Source organism: Saimiri boliviensis, chromosome 1, assembly GCF_048565385.1.
Source record: "Saimiri boliviensis isolate mSaiBol1 chromosome 1, mSaiBol1.pri, whole genome shotgun sequence".
Lineage (NCBI taxonomy): Eukaryota > Metazoa > Chordata > Mammalia > Primates > Cebidae > Saimiri > Saimiri boliviensis.
The window spans coordinates 253,646,724-253,670,671 of record NC_133449.1 but is presented as its reverse complement, the minus strand read 5'-3'; the positions used below and the strand labels follow the sequence as shown (position 1 = coordinate 253,670,671).

The window sequence follows — 23,948 nt, the reverse complement described above, 5'->3', positions numbered from 1 at the left end:
TACCCTGATATCAAAGTCAGACAAAGATACTACAAGAAAAGAAAATTACAGGCCACTTTCCCTGATGAGCATAGGTGCAAAAGTCCTCAAAAAAAAAAAAATACTAGCAAACTGAATTCAACAACACATTAAAAATATCATAAACTGACTGGACGTGGTGGCTCATGCTTGTAATCTAACACCTTGAGAGGCTGAGGTGGGTGGATCACCTGAAATCAGGAGTTTGAGGCCAACATGGTGAAACCCCATCTCTACTAAAAATGCAAAACGTAGCTGGGCATGGTGGCACATGCCTGTAGTCCCAGCTACTTGGGAAGTTGAGGCAATAGAATCACTCAAACCCAGGAGATAGAGGTTGCAGACAAGGATCTCCACTCTTGCCACTTCTATTCCACACAGTACTGAAACTCCTAGCTTGAGCAATCAGGGAAAGGAAAGAAAGGAAAGAAATAAAAAGCACCCACATCAGAAAGGCAGAAATTAAACTGGTCTTGCTTGCAGACAACATGATCTTATATGTAGAAAGCTCTAATGACTCCATCAAAAAAATGTTAAAACTAATAAATGAATTTGATAAAGTTGTAGAGTACATTTGAGCTAAATGAACTATGGTATCCTGACTGAATCCTGAAATTAAAAATGGGCATTAATGAAAACACTGTTCACATCTGAGTAAACTCTGTTGTTACTAGCAAAATACCAATGTTAATTTCTCAGTTTTGAAAATGGAACCATGATTATGTAAGATGCTAACATTAAACAACATTAAAAGAAACTGTAAGTTTCTAAATGAAAGGCATACAGAAACTTTGTACCTTCCATGCAACTTTAACATAAATCTAAAATAAATTATTGCAATACAAATTTTAAAAATCATATGGAAATTGTATATACAATTAATGATCTTATTTTTATCTGTGACATGAAGGGAAGTATACATTTTGAATATATTCTTTTATGGGCCGAGAGAAGTTAGTTCACTTTCAAGGACTGACCCAAATATTACATTTGCAAGGAAAAAAGTGGGGGAAAACATCAGATGAAAGCTATGTTCTTATTAAAGAAAAGCTGAAGATTGCATAAGAACTGTATTTCCAGTCCCAAATCAATTTATTAGCATTGCTAAGTGGCAAAGAATCGTAGAAGACGTAAAATAAAATGGGCTAAAATACTTGGTTGCTGGTGCTGTTTCTTCTTTTGCAAAGAAATCTCAGTATGCCCAAGGTAGTGAACACCATGTAGGATCTCCATTCCCTTCTCTTCTATAGAAAGAAGAGTGTAGAAAAAAGCAGAAGTGGAATCCGCTGGTTCTAGAGCCATAACACATATTAGTCCGAATAAGAACACCACTTCCTGTCACTGGACAGGCGATGCCATTCAACCATCAGAAAAGCTACTGCAAAAGCAAAATTTCAGGTGAACACAAGGAGTCAAAGTAATCAGGAAGTCAACATTTTCCACAGGCAAAAAGTTGTATATAGACAGCTAAAGTCCTTCAGGGTATTTTGTTTAGAAAAAAATTCCACCAGCACATATTTATATAACATTTAAATGAAGTAAAAATATTTTGGGAGCTCTTCACTGGATAAGAAATGGTGCATATTTATCTGCTATTCCATATCATGTTTTTCACTTAAGACCATCCAAAGAGTTATATTTGTATGTCTTCATCTCTTCACAGAGTGGGGGGAAATGTGTTCAGAGAGACTTGAAGCTAAGTGGGCAAATCTTTACAAGCTGATATGTTCCTATTGTTTGAAAAAGATTACCCAACAACAGACTCCACACAGCCCATATCTACTGTTTTACTTGCCAGACTGCCCCTTTGGAAGTACCTATCAATTTCATGTGACATTTTAGGGACACAAAATCAATCCTGACCCTTACTGACTGCCAAGAAAATATGTGGAAAGCCTTTTTTTTTTCCCCCCCATTGGTCGTAACTTCACCATGTGAGGCTGAGATTCCCCGTGAAGAAGCTCTGACAATATCATCAACACCTGTCCCTTTTGAGATCCTCTTTTTGAACAGTTGCTTGTTTCCTCATCTGTAAAATGAAGATAACAAATAGACCTATCTCGGGGCATTGTGTGGATTAAATAAAAGCATAATCTCAATTTTCATGACAAGAAAGCCCCAGACAACAGTGCCTAGCATAGAAAGTATTTAATGAATATTGGTCAAATGAGTAGATAATGAATGAATTCTTCCACCTCTAGAAAATTTGTAAGTCTCTGCCATGCTCTTCCTAATACCTGGGCCACTCTTCTAAATATTGGAGGGCTGTATAGGTAGCTGGAGTAGTAATTCCAGCAATTGAGTAGCCAAGCAACTATTCTTAGCCTAAAATGAAACTCTAGAATGTTGCCTGCCCTGCAGATTGTGCCATAATTTCAGCCACGCTCTACTTCAAACAAAGCCTTGCTTCCTTTGCCCTCAGTACTACAAAGAACTTTTCCAACTTTTAACCCCAACTGGACTATAATACCTTTAGAGAAATGTCTAATTAATTTGCTTCCTAGGGAACCATCTGGTGCTATTAGATTGTTGAGGTCTCAAGGTATATGAGTATATCAGCTCTGATTGAAGGGGAATTGCATAGATTCTCCAGATAGGGTTGCATGACTTCTTCTGCAATGTGCTAAACCCCAGTTATCAATATTAGCCCCCAGAGCACAGGGAAGAAGAGAACATGGTCTTTCATAGAGTTCTGCCTTTCTCCACTGGGATGGCCAAAGTGAGAGATTTTGACACATGGTGCTCCTCGTCTAGAAAACTAGCATGCTCTTCTCTATTAACCCTGGGCTTGGCCTGCTCAGCCAGTCTGGGCCTCCTGGGCAAACAGAACTCAGGGTGAGTCCCTCAACCCCAACCTTTGAATCTGACAGTCACAAACCATGCCCGCCTCCCTGTACACGCCTCAATCTTCTCAGGCCCTCCCTGTGTTGAAAACCCTCAGTGCTGCCACTTGTTCCTGTTCCTGACCAGATCATATGTCCCTGCCACCCAGTCCTGTCCTCACCCCTCTCCTCTTTACCTTCATTTGGTCCCCTATCTATAAGCAGGCCAGGTTGTAGCCTCCAGAGCTCAGGACTGAGGCCTGGGCATCAGAAGCCTGCTGCTACAGGACATCTGAGTTTGATTCAAATACGTGGGATGAGAGTCAGAGGCAGCTCTGGTTTTATTTTGAACTTTCATTTTGCCAGCAACAGAAACTCTGTCTGACTTAAGCAGAAAACACACTGTTTTCAAAGGATATGAAGTAGCTCACAAACTCTTCAAGAACACTGGGCTCAGAGAACAGATGGGAGCATAGACCCAGACCAGTGAGGCCCTCCTGTCCCCATGGAACACAGGGAGCTGAATGTTGGCACTATGGCCACCACCACCACCAAACGGTTTCTGTCCCGTTTCTGCTTCTTTGTGCTGCTGGCTCCCTGTTCAAAAGCTGGGGTGGTGCATCTACGGATCCACCCTAGGGCACATGCCTACACTTGAGCTGCAGGGAGGGCTGGTAAAGGGGCTTTTCTGGCCTTTAGGGAGGAAATTCTCAAACACAGAAAGGTAGTTCATATACTAAGTAGCCAAAAACGACAAAGGTCAATTGCATTTGTCTCCCCGTTCTTCGTTCTGTTTCTCATTCCTGTTTCCTGAAAACAAAAGCTACCACAACGCCCCCTCCACCTCCCACTGCAGAATGTCCTGGAAATCCAGCCTCTGTGCTCCTATTTCCACCACAGCATGTGGTTGCCCAGCTCAGGATTTGTGGCATGACCTCCAATTTCTTCTCCAAAATTTTCCTTGTGCCAGTTTTGAAAAGAAAGGAACATCATCACTCTCAGTTCATCCTCAAAGAGGGGGTAGGGAGGTATAAGCTGTTACTTTTCTTCTCCGCTTTATACATTCCTTCCTCTGAAGTTTAACGCACGCTAACCAACTGTGTGCATCGTCAGATCAGCTTCTTTGCTTGTCTAATTCTATGATCACTGCTTTTGGAACATACAAGGGCTGAGTCCAGGTTGCCGGGAAGCCACAGGCTTGTTAGAGCTAGCAGAAACCTTTCTGAGTTTGCAAAACAACAAGGCTTTAAAGAAAACATGTGCCCTTAGAGGACACGATCACACACAGATTCCCTTTAGAGGACTTTAGCCCACAAAGGTTCCCTGGATGTCAAAGTTCTTCCACAGACTGCGAATTCAAAGGTCATCAACTGAGGGAGATGTTCCTATCACCCCTCCTTGATGATCACTAGCAAAGGGCTTTGTGTTCATTCCACTCCCTTGCCAACATTTGGTTCGCAAGCTTGTCCTCTTGTATCCATCTACCCATGTCCTGGAATGCAGCCAGCCCACCGACACTGACAGGATGGATGCTAGCTGCAGCGAGACTGCCTGGCTGCTGTATACAGAGAGGATGACAGCAGGACATCAGAACAGCTGTTGGAAGGGAGAGGAAGTCAGCAGCTGCAAGCAGGGTGGTCAGGAGAAATGCCTCAAAGATGCCCTGAGATGCAACAAATCACAAAGCACCACATCTTTAAACAGCCAAGCAGGCAGAGCAGCCTGTTGGGAAAAGACCAGAAATACAGGATTCCTTTCTAAACAGAAGGCTGGGTCAGGAAGTGAGTCAAAGAAGCAGAGCAGCCAAAGGAGGTAAAGACTATTGTATGCTGAGAGCAGTTCCAACGACCAAATCAAAGGTCCACTTCTGTGTGGGCCTCTGGAAGTTTCTCCAGGTACTCCACAGCACATAGTTTTAGATATGTTTTGTTCTAAAGCAAAAGAAATGGTTTCAAAATCCTTCCAATCCATCCAGGCACTTCCTAGCATGTTTACACTCTACCACAGACAGCATGCGAAGTCTTGACGGTAAGGTCACTACAAGCATTGGAACAGATATATCAGTACCTTGGTATGACCAAGAGCAATTTCAAAGGGGGAAAATCATATCAAGAAGCTCTGGCAAAAGAAAGATAACAGCAGGAGACCAAATCCTAGCTTTAGATGCTAGCGAGCTCAAGTCTAAGGCAAAACACAGTAGATTATATCATTCTTGATGTCTACTCAGAGGAGGCTAGACAAATTTTTTTCTTGGCCTTGAACTATACTTAGTTATGAGGCAGAAAGCAGCTTCACTGAAGCAGTTCTGAATGAACACACACAAACAGAGACATAGAGAGAGCAGCAGCTTTCTTATATTGCCTCTCTTCCACTCCCACAACCCCCACAGCTTATCTCAAAGCTTTTTTGTTTTGTTTTGAGATGAAATTTCACTCTTTTTTGCCCAGGCTAGAATGCAACAATGAGGTCTCAGCTCACTGCAACCTCTGCCTCCTGGGTTCAAGTGATTCTCCTGCCTCAGCCTTCCAAGTCACTGGAATTACACGCGTGTGCCACCATGCCTGGCTAATTTTTGTATTTTTAGTAGGGATGGCATCTCACCACGTTGGTCAAGCTGGTCTCGAACTCCTGACCTCAGGCAATCTGCCCACCTCGGCCTCCCAAAGTGCTGGGACTACAGGCATGAACCACTGCACCCAGCCTCTCAAGCTCTTTTAAAGACTGACTCTGTAAAGTTGAGTCTCTGGGCGTCCAGAGAAATATGATACAAAAATGAAGTTTTCTGGTGATCTAGGTGCTTAATATAGGGATAGCATTTGCAGACTCCGACAGTCACTTGTGTTTCAGATTGGGTCTATTCACCACTCAAAACCCCTTTTATTAACTTCTTCAGATCCCACTGAGTCAATTAGCTTGAAACATGTCTTGCCAACTAAACAAATGTACTTTTAAATATTTTTAAATGTTCATGTCTTAGTATGAACAAATGCTTTACTTCCAACAATTTTTGAATTGTTGAAAACTTCTCCATTGCATTAAACTCCCCTCAAGAATATCCCTCGACTTATCCTGACTTTTGGCAGAAGCCATTTTGCCAGAAAATACACATTTAAGGCATCTAACAAATACTACTGTTGACTGAAGATCCATTGTTGCGGAGACCCAGGATGTGGACTATAAAGGCTGTTTCATGTGAGCAGCAAAGAATCTAACTTGTATCAGCACCCTCAGGGAGGATCTCAGGCCCCAGCCTTCAGGCTGGCTAAGCCCTTTTCCTCTGGAAGCCCTGTCCCATCTGCTCCTGTTCCAACAGGTCATCAGTTGAAACTCCTAACTTGCATATGATAAGCCTTAGAAGTCAAGGCCTGGCCAAGATGCTGAGGGCAGGGATGGTTTCCAAATGCCCCCAACACATTTTATTTTAAATGAGCTGCTTATCTGAGGAAGCTATCGGGAAAGTTAAGGGCAAAAAGAGCTCAATTCCTAGTGGAGATTTATTAAAAATCATCCACTAGATGTTATTGCATATTTCCATGTAATTAAAACTAGATGTTCTTCCTATGATTGTCCTGTGACTATGATTAGGAGAAGGTAAGAAGGGAGCTGAGGGGTGACCATGCTCAGAATAACACGTAAAATAAAAAGAGCCAAGAAAGAGAAGGAGCCAAATGATTCTGGATCTGGCCAAAATGGGTCCCTACCCACTCCAGATAGACTATAAAGATGGTAAGAGGTATGGTCATGAAAAGTCAAAAAATAGAACAAGATGGAAGGGAGATAAGAGAGACAAGTTCTGGAAAAGTGCAGATTCTTGACCATCGTAGAGTTTTAAACAAGTGATACTAGGCTGCTGGCTTTCCAATCCCACTGCTTTATTTCTAAATCTACACTGCCGACGACTCTCTTCCTTTCATAATACAAATAAAGTTAAACTATAGATTTCTTTGAAAATAACTGAGAAAGTTATAAAACTGATATTAAATTCACATATGCCCATATAACATACAAATCCTCTATTGAATGATCAAGAAATAATAATATCTTATTACCCACCTGGAAGGGCCAAGAGTTTGGTTAGCGAGGTATAGCAACCCTTTGGGCAGCTGTCAGTGTGAGGGCCTGTGATGAGGATGGAGATGTCAGAAGAAAGCTGCCCTGTTCCTCTTTCCTCTCTGTGGTTAGGAGGCAATTCTAACAACCCGCTGTGTGGAGAGGTCCACACGTGGCAAAGTCAGACCCTTCACCTTTCTTCCCCAGACATCAGCAGCCAAGCAGCCAAATTGCTTTCTCCTTTTAACAGGAGGTAGTACTGGTCCAATTCTGAATTTCTGCAAGAGTGTAAAGATGTGATCACACTTTTAAAAGCAAAAAGTAGCAGAGGCTGCTACGATGGACCTATCCTGCTGGCCACCTGTCTCCAGAAGTTGGCTACCTTCTCGAACTCTCATTCAATTCCTTTACCAGTTACCTATCTGGAATCTCCTGTGTCCTCAGTTTAGCAGAAGCTATGGGGGAGATGTTAAGCAGCATGATCTGCTGGCCCAGCAACCCAGACTGGACTGCAGCCATACGAGCTGATTATTAGGTTGGCACAAAAGTAATTGCGGTTTTTGCCATTGTAATGGTGATACAATCTTGAGTGCTGGCCCTTCCTAGAGAGACTCTTATCACACAAAGCCTCTGTTAAATTCCTAGACAAAACATCTGGCCTCAGGGGCTTCAGTTCCCTTTGTGGGTGTCCTTATCTTTTTCTTAACTGTAATATTAGAGGATGGATGATGCCCATACTAGAAATGTACATTCCATACAAATATCTAAGTGCTTTGTATACTGAATGCACTAGTCAGGACATGCACTTAATAAACTGGAAAATTATTGAGCATCAACTCTATGCAGAGTCTTGTGCTAAGCCCCCTCTCATTAGTGGATGTTTAAGTATTCAATAATGGTCAGTTAGGATAAATGTGGTTGCATAATACTGACAAAGGTAGTATTCAATATATATGTCATTATGCCTAGATATAATTATGCCTATTATTTCTTCTGGGTTAATATTCCTTTGAGGAAAGATATTAATATACACAACAACGGCACTTCTGTTTCCTACAGCTGAGGTGAGACTGATACCACAAGTCTACCTTTGCATAGTCTTATGCTGATTAATATTTTAATCTACCAAATGATGCTGTAACTCTGGGTGATGGCCTGGTTCCCCGGGACTGCTGTGGAGGGTGACTTCTTTGATGTAACAAAAGACACTTAAATGAGTCTAGGCACTGTACGGAAAGTTGCCCTAAAACAAGTCACGCAGACGTCTATTTTATAATTCCTGCACTTGGGAAACGGGCTGAGGTCTTGCTGCCAGCCGCCATCTGGGGTGGGGTGGAGCTGTGGGAAGCCACACCTACTAATGGGAACAAGATAACCCATCCAGAAGTGATCTATTCCTCTCAAGAATGGATGTTTTGTAAGTAAGTGTGTGTGTGTGTGTGTGTGTGTGTGTGTGTGTGTGTGTGTGTGTGAAAACTATATAAGCTGTGAAAGATTTTAGGGGAGGCCAGAGTTTCGATTTTGAATGGGATCAGTCTATACCTGCTGTATAAATCACCCCCAGCTGAAGGAACTGGACCCACAGAGTTCTCAGCCACCTATTGTTGAGGGTAGACTCCGGCTGACAGTGATATAAACACCACAGAAAAGGCTCTCGGGGGTAAAGAGAAAGCAGGAAAAGATCCTGGCCCTCTCCAGCCAAAGGGTTCTCTAAGCTCTGTCTTCAAAGGCAAAGCTGGGTTTCTGGAAGCCACAGGCCTCTCCCACCCCTGACTACACTGAGAAATGCTCGCCTGCATCCTCAGTCTTGTGCGTCTTGTGGTACCTGCACACACAGCCCCTAGCCAGGCACTCGGCCGGAGCTCTTGGAAATCCTGATGTGGCAGGCGCTCTGCTTAAGCGTGGCAGACAGGTCCCTTTGCTCCTTACTGGTGACCTCTTGCCCAGGTCACCCCCTGCTTCCAAAGGGGTTTAAAATAAGGCATGGGGGAAAGGACCGTGACGAATTCACACTTCATTCCCTTTATTTGCACCTTCTTTCTTCTCTCTCATCTTTCCCTGCTTTCTTGCCCTCTGGCTTTCCCTGTCTCCTTCCATGCACTGAGTCAGGTACATGAAGCTTCCAGACTACTAGGGGAACACCTGTTTCCTTAGTTGTCCCACGGTGACCCCTAAAGCCATCTCTTCTCAAGGGCAGCTGATCTCTGAGGTCTATGTGACACAGCCTACAGGGAGTGGACCAGCTATGGACTTGTAAGGAAAAAGGATCCTGCCATCTGCTTCCAGATTCCTCCAGTATTGAACAGCAGTGGGGCCAGTGAGGATCTGTTCCTGGCCGTGAAAATAATCCCCTATATCCTAAGAGATCAGCTCAGCAATGAAGGGGTTACTCTCCTTGGTGTGGGGGTTGGGGGTGTAGAAAGTTGCAGGACACTCTTCTCAGCTTGTCTGATGGAGATGCGACCTGGCACCACTGAAAAGCTCTAAGATTAATGGAGAAAAGGCGAAATCTGACAGCTTTTCCACTGGTTTCAGTCCTCCTGGGTGGGCTGATTGGTCTTGAATGTCACTAGCTGCTTAATCTTGTATATCTGAAACAGACTGGCGTGTTTGGGGAGCCCTATTTGCTCTGTATAGACATCAATTGGAGAGGCAGATAAAAGGAAATTGCATTGAATTTCTCCTTTAAGCCTTTCACGAGGCACTTTCTGACTGCAAAATAATTAGGGACCCCGGCAGACACAACCGTCCCGTGGTGGATGCTCCTACAGCATCCCTGGTTCAACTCTGACTTCCCTGGGCAAGCTGCTCCTGCCCTGTTCTGTACAGACTCATGCCATCTATACATTCTTCCTGCTCTCCAACTTTTTTTTTTAACTATATGGGCTTGCTTACTGTTATAAACCATGGGTGCCTCCATGATCTGATGACCGAGCAAATGGATGTCCAGAGACACAGATCTACAAGCACAAATGTGGACAGGGAAATGGAAGAACGAAAAAAAAAAATCCCTAAATGTACCCATTTACCTGCATCTATGTCCCAAACAAATAGGATTGAGCTATTTTTAAATAACCAAAACATCTATCCAGGAATGAAAATTTTAAAATCAAATGATGCTTTCTATATCCTGTTTTGTCATACTGAGCACATAAAAGAAGCCATTCAGGTTAAGTGTCAAGCATTAAAAGAGAAAGAATAAATACAACAGTGTTTACAGAGAAGGTTACAATAGATCGACTCCTTATATTTAAAAGATAGGAATGTTTGGTGATTACTGTGTGAAATAACTCTGTCTAGTCTGGTTTGGTCTGGTGTGAGAAGTCTCTGATGCGTTTTACACACACATAGTGGTTTATGAAGAACCTGCCATAAACCTAAATGATGGCACCAATTAGAAATGAGCTTCCATTGATGTATTTCAGATCATTTGCCCTTACCTTTTTCTTGTGTTCTGATTCTTTAAACCCATAAACATGATTGAGTGTATCATCAGGTGATGAATAGCCAGAGATGACTGAAGCCAACCGACTATATATTAATCGTCCTTAGCCAGGCATCTAGGAATCCATAAAACTCTCCGTACTTTCAAACACAAGAGAAAGCCACATTCTCCCATGTCTGAAATTTGCCACATTACAAGCACACACAGGTCTATGCAGAGCATCATCTTGCAGTGCTTTTGGCTATGATGAAAAGTTTAAGGCAGAACATTTTCCAATAAACATGCATAAAACTCATCATAAGCCAGACTAATTATTCTGTCTACCAGAGGAAGACGGAAGACATAAACTGAGTCCAACACCACAGCAAGGTATCACAGATCTCTGTTATGCCTTTGAAATAGCACCAGATATCTGGCTGTTTTTAAATTGCCAGCTTCTTCTCTGTGGTCAGGGATGTCTGCTTAAAAGAAGATACAGGAAGATACTGATGGGCCCTAAAATGGAAAATGAAGTGAAAAATTCGTCTTCGGTATACCAAAGCAACCTCATTTCAATTATCTTTGCAAATACCAGGTTATACTTTATTTTGTGACTTTCTTTCTCTTTTAAAGACACAGGCTCACACTGTTGAGACTGCCATTGCAAAATTATAACTAAGGCAGTGAAAGAGATCTGAACTAACCAACTCCCTCTTGCTTCTAACCACCAAGCTGTCCTTGTTCATTCCTGGGTGTAGGCCGAACTAACTCTGGGAGGAACTTAGTTTATGGTTTTGCTTTGAAACAAAGATGATAACAGCCCTTTCCCAAAACAAACCCCCTTTCTGCCTGGGGACTAGACTGCCTTTGCAGGACTAACGAATTAGCTGAAAGATTAGAAATTATGATTTAGGAGTCATGCAGCTGGAGGCTGCAAGATTCTGAACCTCCCCAAATTGCTCCTGGGGATAACATTACCATTGTAAAACTAAGATCAGTGCTTGAGATATTTTGCAGACCCTGCACTTGATGGATCAACTGGCACCACACAGATCGATACACTGGCTCATCTGGTCTTGTGACCCTGATCCAGGAACTGACTCAGCTCAAGAGGACAGCTTCAATTCCCTGTGAGTTCATCTGAGACCAGATCAATCAGAACTCCTGATTCACTGACCCCCATCCACCAAATTATCCTTATAAATTCCAGTCTCCAAGTTCTCAGTAAGACTGATTTAAGTAATAATAAAACTCCAGTCTCCCGCACAGCTGGCTCTGCGTGAATTATTCTTTCTCTGTTGCAATTCCCTTGTTTTCATAAATCAGCTCTGCCTCTTCAGAGGGCACTGAGAGCCTCTGTTGGGCAGTTACATTGTGTCGAAGCCTAAGACTAGAGTTGACTGAAATGATGTTGAGGAGACTGAAGCCAGTCTGCATGGCAGAAGAGCAGATGCTATCTATTTCTCCCAGGTGTGACTGTGCTCTCAGGGGACTAGGAAGTAGCTGGCCAGAGAGCATACTGAGTACAGATTTCATGAACAGGTAGGTACTGGGTATAGGTTTCATGAACGTCAAGAAGTACAAGACGAGGAAGGAAACTCACGCAAATACAAGGAACGAAAATGGGAGAGACTACTAGACAGAAAGGGTCATTTTTTTCTGGGAATTGGCTGTGGACACTTTCAACCTTGCTTGAGATATCTAAAACAATGCCTCTCCTCTTCTAGGTTAAAAAAAAGCAAAGAAAAATGTGTGTAGTTATAAACAAACAAAAAAAAAGGTGAGCATCACAGAAAGAAACTCAAGTTCTACATCTAAAGTTATTGCTATAGTCTTTGAAACCCAAGTTGTCTTTAAGTCACTTTTGAACGTAAGGTGGAAGGCACCACAAAGTCACCACATTCATGAACAGCCAAGAGATCCAAACATTAAGAAAAACAACACTGAAGTCAAGAAGACATTTATGCAGACAACAAACATATAAAAAAAAAATGCTCATCATCACTGGTCAAATCAAAACCACATTGAGATACCAACTCACGCCAGTTCAAATAGTGATCATTAAAAAGTCAGGAAACAACAGATCCTGGAAGGGATGTGAAGAAATACGCAGGCTTTTACACTGTTGGGGGGAGTGTAAATTAGTTCAACCATTGCGGAAGACAGTGCGGTGATTCCTCAAGGATCTAGGACTAGAAATATCATTTGACTCAGCAATCCCATTACTGGGTATATACCCAAAGGATTATACATCACTCCATTATAAAGACACATGCACACGTGTGTTTATTGCGGCACTATTCACAATAGCAAAAACTTGGAACCAATCCAAATGCCCATCAATGATAGACTGAATAAAGAAAATATGGCACATATACCCCATGGAATACTATGCAGCTATAAAGAAGGATAAGTTCATGTCCTTTGCAGGGAAATGGATGAAGCTGGACACCATCATTCTCAGCAAACTAACACAAGAACAGAAAACCAAACTGCACATGTTCTCACTCATAAGTGGGAGTTGAACAACGAGAACACATGAACACAGGGAGGGAAACATCACACACCGGGGCCTTTGGGGGGGGCCAGGGGGAGGAGAGCATAAGGAGAAATACCTAATGTAGATGATGAGTTAATGGGTGCAGCAAACCACCATGGCAAGTATATACCTATATAACAAACCTGCACGTTCTGCACATGTATCCCAGAACCTAAAGTATAATAAAATAAGCAAATACTGAAGTCACTCTGTGGCTTTAATCACTGCCAGATTTTAGGAAGTTTCTCCACAGCCATGTTCTTGCCATTGTCATTTTCTCTTTAATGGGCTCTACAGGTGGCAGATACAAATGTAAATTAAACTATGGAATTCCCAGGACCTTCTCAAGTGAATGAACCCAGGACTCTTTAGAAAGATTGATGAATTTGAGACACAAAGATGATAAGAGAACTGGAAAGAGATGAATTCAAAATGTGTTCTTGATAGCATGCAAGGGTTCCAGTTCCCCATTGTAACCTAGCGGGCAGATTAAAAGGCTCCTTACTAATTAACCTACTTGGGTGCTTAGGGCTTAGGATTCTGTGTTACCTAGAGACCCCCATTCAAAGAAAAATAACTGAGAAGAGTACAATATACATTTACTGATCCAACAAATAATTCTTAGCATCTATTGAGTGTCAGATGCTGTACTGGGGATACAGCAAGGATCACAACAAACATACCTCTTGCCCTCATGAATCTTTTTTTTTTTTTTTTTTTGAGATGGCGTTTTGCTCTTGTTACCCAGGCTGGAGTGCAATGGCGCGATCTCAGCTCACCGCAACCTCCGCCTCCTGGGTTCAGGCAATTCTCCTGCCTCAGCCTCCTGAGTAGCTGGGATTACAGGCACGCGCCACCATGCCCAGCTAACTTTTTGTATTTTTAGTAGTGACAGGGTTTCACCATGTTGACCAGGATGGTCTCAATCTCTTGACCTCGTGATCCACCTGCCTCGGCCTCCCAAAGTGCCGGGATTACAAGCGTGAGCCACAGCACCCAGCTTGCCCTCATGAATCTTAAGGTATATTGGGAGAGTCAGTTGTTTGACTAGGAACTCTACATCTGAAGAACATTAAAAAGGGAGTAGTATGGGATGCTGTGGGAGTTTAGGCTGAGGGGGTCAGAGGAGGGCTCCCAGGACAACTGAGTGACAATGCAGAAGATATTCCAGAAGGAATATCTGGAGGTAGACAAGAGTATAGGATACATAAGAAACTGAAAGAAGATGAAAATAGCTAGAACATAAAGAAGAGAGAATGTTGTGACACAAAGGAGACTGGAAGGGTAGACCAGGCCATGTCACAAAGGCTCTCAAGGGTACTATTGAAAAGTCTGGTCTCTAAGAGAATGAGAAGCACTGAGGAATCCACTTTAAAATGAAAGTGATATCTTCAGATTCATATTTCAGAAAGACCCACTGTGACTGATATATATCAGAGAGGATTCTGGGAAACAGGAAGGAAGTCTGCAGACATCTGAATGGGGACAATGGTAGATGGGAGCAAGGTCGTGGCAGCAAGATTGAAAAGCAGCAGTCATATCCTTACATCTGCAGACAAATTAATAGTGAAGATGCCTCAGATCACACAGACAGGAGAGGCATCAAGAGAGCCACGTGAGGATCACTTTCCACCCTGAGAAGGTGGGTCTTGGCATTTACATTACTGACAGGTCTGACCGGAATGGGCAGTGGGAAGTGAGGACGGTAGTTAGGAAGAAATGCACCGACGGTAACTGATCAACTTGATGATTTTAAATAGTTATGCTAATAGTTATGTTAGGAAGAATTTAGTTAGTAGAAAAGAATTCTGCAAAGGGCTTCCTTTAAGAGAGGAGTCTGGGCCAAGCATGGTGGCTCAAGGCTGCAATCCCAGAACTTTGGGAGGCCAAGGCAAGTGGATCACCTGAAGTCAGAAGTTCGAGATCAGCCTGGCCAATATGGTTAAACCCCATCTCTAATAAAAATACAAAAATTAGTCAGCCATGGTGGCACTTTCCTGTAATCCTAGCTACTCGGGAGGCTGAGGTAGGAGAATTGCTTGAACCCAGGAGGCGGAGGTTACAGTGAGCCAAGATCACGCCACTGCACTCCAGCCTGGCCCACAGAGCAAGACTCCATCTCAAAAAAAAAAAAAACAAAAAAAAAAACCAAAGAGGAGTCTGTATATATTTAAAAAACAACTTATGAATTTTAATTTACATGCACATTCAGAAAACTACCTATTACTTAGCCTCATAGAACAGCTGTATATATGTATAAAAGTCAAAGCCCTATATATGACTGTATTTTATATATAAAAAACATATATTCCACATATATATTTCATTTCATCTCTTAATACCAGTAGCTAGTAGGCTTCTTTCTACTATACTTCTCTACTTCTGGATCTACCAACTATATATTTACCAAAACTTCACTTTTTAGAGTCTGTGTCCTGGCCTTATTCCTGTAATAATGTAATTTATTTGAATATTATACAAGTGAAACATGAGAGCAAAATGGTAGTTGTTTCTATGAAAGTCAGTTTAGGGCCAGGCATGGTGGCTCACTCCTGTAATCCCAACACTTTGGGAGGCCGAGGCAGAAGGATCACTTGAGCCCAGGAGTTTGAGACCAGCCTGGACAACATAGGAAGACCCCATCTCTACAAAAATTACAAATATTAATTAGCCGGACACAGTGGTGCGTGCCTGTAGTCCCAGCTACTTGGGAGGCTGAGGTGGGAGGATTACTTGAGCCCAGGAGGCTAAGGCTGTAGTAAGACATGATTATACCACTGCACTGCAGCTGAGCAAATGCCTTTAAGTTTTGGTCTACTTTAATGAAAAAAAAAAAATGTTTTAATTGTAGGTGATGCAATATGGGTGTAGCTGATAATGCAAGAAAAATGGTTCAGAACCCTGATCAGAAAACCTGGATGAAATAAAGATCTTCTTTTTAGGTTGTAACCTATTCTGAATGTCAGAAATAGTAGAATATTCACACTTTCATATTCGTACAAGAACCTAATATGTTTCAAGTAAAAATAAAACGTTAAGGGTAATACATTTCTTTTTCTTATGTAATTATCCTTTTAAACCAATTTTGTCAATTATCTGATAGCCACCATACTAACTATTGGATAAGAAGTGTTCTTTGATGATACCAAGGGCCCAGATATAAAGAAGCCACACATTCCAAGTACAGGCTGCTGGGTTACAAGGACAGTGTGGGAAACCACAGATCATCAGAACTCCAACTCATCCAGAAGAAAAGATTATTTTCTCAGCCACACCTGATAAGATTTCACCAGTAACTAGTGAAGAGGAATTGGAAACTCTTACCAGAACCCCTTGTATACCATTTATAGCCTATTCTACAAACATACTGTATGTGTTTATTATATAGTAAACTGCACACAGTTTCTTATTTCATAGTGTGTTTAGTTGTTCTCATTTAATCCTTTTGTATCTTCACAAAGTCCGTAAAAAAAATTTCTGCAGCTGTTGTTGATGATGATGGTGTGTACCCAGTGGCCCTGCATGGTCTAGGTTCCTAGGCAAGCTGTCTCCTCACAGATACTGCTTTAGTGGGCCTATTTTGGCCAGAGTTACACATACATAGGGAGTACAGCACATTAAAAAGAAGTGCCATTTAAAGCCTTGTCTGACTTTTAGAGATACTTATGTTCATACATTTATACTCAGTTCTGTGAATGAGTTTCCAGGGATCTAGGAGGCCCTGGAAACTGTTACATATGTATGTTTGCCCGGGGAGGAATGTTTGGCTTTCAGATTTTCAAAAGACCTCTTAATCCCAGGAGAGGTCAAGAATCACTGGTATAATAAAAAGGAAAGAAGTTCTCATACATGCTACAACATAGATGAACCTTGAAAACATTATGCTAAGTGAAAGAAGCCACAAAAGACCACATACTATATGTCTTTATCCATATACAAGTCCAGAATAAAGAAATCTATAGAGTCAGAAAGTAGATTACTGGTTGCTTAGGGCTAGGTTGGGAGTGGGGAAATAAGAAGAGAGGGGATGATAGCTAAAAGATACAGAGTGTTTGTCTGAGACGGAGTCTCGATCTGTCACCCAGTCTGGAGTGTAGTGGCACAATCTCGGCTCACTGCAAACTCCACTTCCCGGGTACAAGCAATTCTTCTGCTTCAGCCTCCAGAGTAGCTGGGACTACAGGTGCTAGCCACCATGCCTGGCTAATTTTTGTATTTTTAGTAGATGATGTTTCACCATGTTGGTCAGGCTGGTCTTAAACTCCCAACCTCATGATCCACCTGACTTGGCCTCCCAAAGTGCTGGAATTACAGGCACAAGCCACCATGCCCAGAGGGTACAGGGTTTTTGATGTGAGAAATATGTCCTAAAATTGACTGTGGTGAGTTCTGTACGTATCTATGGATATGCTAAAAGCCATTGACTGGTACACTTTAAGTAGCTAAATTCTATGTTATATTAATTATATCTCCATAGAGCTGTCTTTAAAAAAATAATTGGCATAGGCTTATCATCTGCCAATATTGTTCATATTCTTTATTTCATGAGGTATTATGAAATAAGTAAATGAACATCCAAAAGTCACTAGTAAGTGACTCAGTCTTCTGATGCCGAGTCCATTTCCCACCACGCTTCTGCTGGTGCCTAGTGTCAGGATAAGGTGAAAAAAGCGTGGATTTGGGAGCCTGGACCACTTGATAATCACTTGTACAGGCTGTTTAATCTTACTGTCTTGTTCTCACTTTCCTGTTCTAAAACATAATGTTACCCAACTAAGAGTACAATTGTGAGAGACTCTATGTAAAGTACCTAGCATCATACCTAGCATATGGTAGATAATAGCAAATGCTAGCATATGTTTCTCATTGTGTATTAGCACGGATTTGGTTTTCAGTGATAGAAACTCAATCTAAATAAAGCGAAGAAGAAAATGTATTAATTTATATCACTAGGAAGGCCATCTAGCTTCAAGAGTGGCAATAGCCAGAGACTCAAGTGACCTCTCAGGACCCTAGGTCCTTCTTTATCTCCTGGTTTTGTCCTCAGGCAGAAACACATGGACACAAAGTTGTCAAAGCTTCAGGCTCACATTCCACAAGCTTAGTGGCTTAGGTGGAAGAACAAACCTCTTTCTAGATAGTGCCAAAAGTCCTGGAAGACTCCTACTGGCCTAAAATGCTGTATCCATCTCTGAGCCAAACTCCATGGCCAGCGGAAGGAATTACAATTAATCAGGCCTGAACCATGTTCCCTATCTGTGGAAGGAGGATGTATTCATCCGTTTTCACACTGCCGATAAAGACATACCCAAGACAGGGTAATTTATAAAGAAAAAGAGGTTTAATGGACTCAGAGGTCCACATGGCTGGGGAGGCCTCACAATCATGGTAGAAGGCAAAAAGCATGCCTTACATGGCAGTAGACGAGAGAGAATGAGAGCCTAGTGAAAGGGGAAACCCCTTATAAAACCATCATATCTTGTGAGACTGATATTCACTACCAGGAGAACAGCCTGGGGGAAACTGCCCCCATGATTCAATTCTCTCCCACCAGGTCCCTCCCACAACACATGGGAATTATGGGAGCTACAATTCAAGATGAGATTTGGGTGGGGACACAGCCAACCCATATCAGAGGATAATTCACTCCTTCCATGCACCCCAACCCCAAACCAATACATGTGCTACATATCTATAGGCATTTACTCTCTTTCCAGGTTGAGATAATCTTTTTGCATCACCATTCAACTCTGCATTTACTGGTCACCCGCTCTGTGGGAAACACTTTCCGTGTTGTGTGTGTGAGTATGCACATGAACCCTTGATTACATGGGGAGCCTGCCAGACACCAAGATGAATGAGAATCTCATATATCAATTGTTTACATATTTCACAACAGTAATCCCTTCCTGGTGGCTTCAACCAGTTGTTGAAGTGTGGAGGAGACAACCTTTGTAAGAAATGTGGATAAAATTATATGTCATGAGTAATTTTACTTATTAAATATTTTCTCGGTTGTGAGTTTAGAAAAGAGAATCAGAAAACACAAATGAGTGTTTTGGGAAGCCACTGCAATATTAGGCAGTCACTGATGGGAAGAGACCAGTAGTGGGTTTACTGGCCAGCCACTTTCATAAATGATCAAATGTGCAAATGGCCAAATTCTGCAGAATGCAGGCTGGCCTAGCTGAGGGTCAGCCCACCTAGGAAGCTGACATGGGTGTAAATCAGATGTATGCCATTGCTCATTCTTCAGGCCATTTATTTATTTACTAATTTTGGACATTTGGGTTTAATTTGTGGGTGTCTCTTCCTTTTCCAAAAGCAGAGTTAAGAACACAGAGGAAATTTAATGCTCCAGGATGCACTGCTGGGTTGTGGCCTCCCCTGTGCCATTTCTCGTCTTTATGTATTTTCACGGGTGATTCTCATTATGTTCAAGACATGTTACATGTATGTGTCTCCCTCACCTCAGAAACAGCTCAGACTTAGTCGTTTAGTGTCACTAGTGAGAAATTTCTTTGTACATCTCTCATGGTCAAAAAGCTGTCATAGAAAACTATAGTGCAGTGGTTAAGAGCACAGGTTTTAAATTCCAATCTGGCTTTGAATCCTTACTTTCCTTTATTTTTTCTTTTATCACCAGGTCACATTAAATCACTTATTATGTTTATTTTTTTATATCTGCCTTCCTCAGTTAGAATATAAGCTCCAGGAGGGCAGGCAGCACTGTCTCTTTTATTCACTGACGCAGTTCACACATCTAGAATAGTTTCAGGTACTTTGAAGACACTCAACAAATACCTATTGAATATGTGAATCATGTAATTAACCATGTTAGTATGCTATTTAACATGGTTTCTATTTTCACCCTTAGGGTTCCATCCTGAGTGCTGAATTATGGGATTGACAGAGAGTTGTCCTCAATATCAGCATCTGAATGTTCTCTTTTCTTTCCGTCTTCTCCCTACTCCATCTGCCCAGAGAACGGTTTTGTCTTTCTGTGTGAACTATACACCCATACTTGGTTCAGCATGCATTCTTTCCGACTTTAAGTTTAATGTATAAACTCTATGTGGTAAATTCTCTACCTTTGCTCTTGATATAAAAAAGCTATGTTTTGGAATCTCAACAGAAATTCTCTCCCATCAAAGCCTGCCTAATAATAACAAATCGAAAGCACTTTGACTTTTAGATTACTATCACTCTTGTGGACTTAAAAACTGTTTGGAAAATCAGAGCTGAGCAATGACTTCTTTGTCTTAGAATACATCTTTTCTCTCCCTGAAATAGGACAGAGAAAAAGCTACCAGTGCTGTTCAGGAAATAGTGACTTCTGAGCATCTCAGCATAGATCCCTGCTACACCCCTTTCATAAATGACCAACGTGCTTTTTGTTGGGTTCTTCTTTGCCTTGAAACACCTATATGTTATTACCAAGCTGGGGGTTCTTTTCTCATCTTTAAGATGCCTTTATGAGCCTTTGCTTGATTCATGATATTTGTATTCTCTTTACCAGCTGTAGAAGGGCAATCTTCAACTGGAGGCTCATAAATCAACTCCCCTGGTAAGAAGTGCCACTGTTTTCATGCTCAGATCCCACTATCTAAATCAGGCATCCCCAGACTTTTTACACAGGGGGCCAGTTCACTGTCCCTCAGACCATTGGAGGGCCGCCACATACTGTGCTCCTGTCACTGACCACCAATGAAAGAGGTGCCCCTTCCTGAAGTGTGGCGGGGGCCGGATAAATGGCCGCATGTGGCCCGCGGGCTGTAGTTTGGGGACGCCTGATCTAAATTCTGTTTCCTACCTGGTCTTGCCTTAGCTGAAACTCATTAACAGCGGTTTGCCTGGGAAGGACAGTTTACTCTTATGCCATCTGCAACTAATGAAGGCCTCTGTAAGTTTACGTGGAGGAGGCATATTGACTTAAAAGTACAAGTAGAGTGTCTGAAACCACCAATTTCCTTTCCAGTAGTGATAAAAGATCTTAAACACAGTGAGAAATTTAAAGGAAATTTATCACAAAACAAGAGAGAAAAATATTTCTCCCTAAAGAAAGCATATATGTGCAAGTAAAGCCACCAGCTGACAGTCCAGGGCTGAGGGCACCTCAGTGGCCCCTGGAGTCAGGGATGGAGGGAGGGGTAGTCTCTCTCTCAGCCCTCCATGTACCTCCCCATACCCACAGTGTGGAGAGCTGGGAAGACAGATATGTCAGAACCCTGGCCATGGCAGCCACCAGACAGAGGAGGCAATCCTAAACAGGCTGTGACTTTAGAAGAGTAGGAGGAATCCCTTAGTTCTCAGGGCTTAAATCCACCTCAAAAGATTCCTAAATTCCAGAAAATGGATTTCAAATTTGGCAATGTGCACCTTGCAGAGTTCAGGGAAAGAGACAGCTCACCGGAAGACTTGATTGTCTGATCCCTATGGAAAAATGGATGCATCAGAGATCTATGGACTCTTTGCTATTGAAAGTATTCAATCAGCTCCCCTCAGTTTGAATCTTTGTATACTTGACAATCTCCTGAGGAGAGTTGGCTTCCGCTTCTTTATTTTTTTTTTGGCTGTATGTAACAGACTTAACCAAAACTGACTTTAAAAATTAAGAGTATCATTTTCTCAAAGGAGGAGCAGTCTAAGGTACATTAGGTCTAGGGTTGGTAAATTTAGGGGCTCAACAACATCATCAAGGACCAGACTCTTCTCATAATTCTTCCCTGCAATACTTAGAGTGTTGGCTTTGGTCCTCTAGCTTGTCTCCTTATGGTCAAAAAATAGTAGCAACAACCTTAACCACAGCATCCTCACACAACAAAACGTGAAGTCCATAGTGAGACTGACATTTCTTTGTCTACAAGAAAACTTTCCCAGGCCTCCCCCAACCCTTTTCAAAAACCTTACCTTTGTGCCTTATTAGTCATAATTGTTCCCAACTGCTTTTCTAAGCCAACTGTCGGCAAGGAGAATGCAGTTGCCATGATCAACTTGGACTAATCAAGACTAATCCCCTTTTGGTCCTGAGTATGGGCCCAGCTTTCCTAAAACACAGTCACATGTGAATGTATCAGAAATCTACTAACAACAACAACAACAAAAAACCTGGGGAAATGGTTGTTGCATGCGCAATGCAACCAAAGGTATCTTTGGAACATTTCCTGCAAGGAAAGACACAGAGAGTTCAACTGTCTCGTCACTACAGCTATTTGTTTCCTTATTTTAAAAATAATATTCCAAGGCCAGGCACAGTAATCCCAGTAATTACAGCTCATGCCTGTAATCCCAGCACTTTGGGAGGCTGAGGCAGGTGGACCAGTTGAGGTCATGAGCTTGAGACCAGCCTAGCCAACATGGTGAAACCAATCCCTCTCTATTAAAAATACAAAAATTTGCCAGTGGTGGTGGCCACCTGTAATTCCAGCTACTTGGGATGCTAAAGCAGGAGAATCACTTGAACCCAGGAGGCAGAGGTTGCAGTGAGCTATCGTACCACTGCCCTCTAGCCTCGGCAATGGAGTGAGACTCTGCCTAAAAAAAAAAAAAAAAAAAAAAAAGTATTCCTCTTTACTTAAACATTTGTCTTCCTCTTCAGAAATAACAACAAAAAAAGCTCCGAGAAGAAAGAGGTGACCTATTAAACTTCAAAGTGATAATAACTTAGGCCTGCTTTCTTATGGTATGGATGGACAGATGCCTGGCAATTCCAAGGGCTGTGTGGGGTGACCAGGAGTAATGCAAAACAATCTTACCCAGTTAAATGTTCGGCAAATGTCCACTGAGGGATCTTGATGTGCCAGGCACTGTGCCAAGCAGCATACCAAGGAGACAGGGGATAGTCTGCTCCTAGGAATCCAGAGCCAGCCTTGTGACTTTGCCTGGGGATACTCTTTGTTATGAGACCTAGATCCGACCAGTCTGGGAGTCCAAGTTTGTCCAGATGGTTTGGGCTTCTGGCTGCCCAATCAGTATGGCTAGTTTGCCACCAGCAGAGAGACAGAAGGTAGTCTCTTAGCTGTCCTCCTTATTTGACCAGTGCCCAGAGGGTACATACACCTTGTTTCAAACCCTGGGTCTGTGGTTCTTGTCAGCAGAGAAGGCCAGCAGTGTCTGCCTTGTTCTACGCTGTGAATTGGTTTCAAGTCTCTGCTCTCCAGAAAAGCACGGATAGTATTTCTTCGGAATAATATCTACGTAAGAAAGCCCTCAAGGAAGGCAAGAAACAAGCTTGGTAAGGGGCTGAAAGGGAGAGGGCAGCGTTCTAGGAGGGAATGAGCAATACCGTGTATAAGAAAGCACAGGATCAGGAGTGGAACATGCATTAAAAGGTGTTGCACCAATTTTCCTTGTAAGGCAATGGTAACATTAAAAAAATGAATTCAAACAATCTCAGCATCTCAAACTCTGTAAGAAGCAATGTGCAGACACCATGACCCATTATTTAGTAGACATTTTGGGACTTTGTGGGTACCTTAGATAAAGCAGACGGGGTAGAATTTTGTTATTGTCACTATGGTTAAAAGTAATTTGAATAAACTAGAAATACTAAAGGGAAAAATAAAATGAATTCCTGGAAAATATAACCCCATCTATTATTAATGCCCAGTGGGAAAATCATTTAAGTAATTTACTGCTGCCTGTATGGATGCAGACATTAACTCATGCAATGATGATTAATAGCACTGTTCAGAGAAATTTACCTCTACACACGCAAAGAATGGAAATTTACTGAGGCTTCTAGTCAGTCACAAACCACTATTGCTCTTCATATTCTTTCTCAATTAAAAAAAATGAACTGAACAAAGATTATATCACACAAACCTACAATTACACTCATTCTTAAGGGATCTGTGATTGCCCTTTCTAACTGGCTAAAATGCTTATATAATTAGGACAAAGTTACTACCTATCACAAAAATGTGTTTTAACTGAGATACTATGAAATGAGACCTCCAACCAAGAGCAAGTTCAAAGGCTGAAGATGATCACTTCTATTCTAAGTTAAAGATCAAAATCAGAGAGGGTAAAAATTTGGAATGAAACACCCAACAATTCCATTTAAGTTGAAGAAGACAAGATAATAAATTCCTTG

At 42.0% G+C, this 23,948-nt stretch overlaps 1 long non-coding RNA gene across 1 annotated transcript in view; it reads right to left on the bottom strand.

Moving 5' to 3' along the window:
- Nucleotides 1-773: 773 nt before the first annotated feature.
- The window catches only part of LOC141583503 (uncharacterized), a 33,158-nt gene continuing 9,983 nt past the window's right edge, over nucleotides 774-23,948 (bottom strand). Inside the window, exons 2-4 of the long non-coding RNA XR_012516136.1 lie at nucleotides 9,786-9,850; nucleotides 8,684-8,848; nucleotides 774-2,047 (exon numbers count right to left, since the gene is read on the bottom strand). This is a non-coding gene — a long non-coding RNA (uncharacterized LOC141583503). The remainder of the gene's footprint in view (nucleotides 2,048-8,683; nucleotides 8,849-9,785; nucleotides 9,851-23,948) is intronic.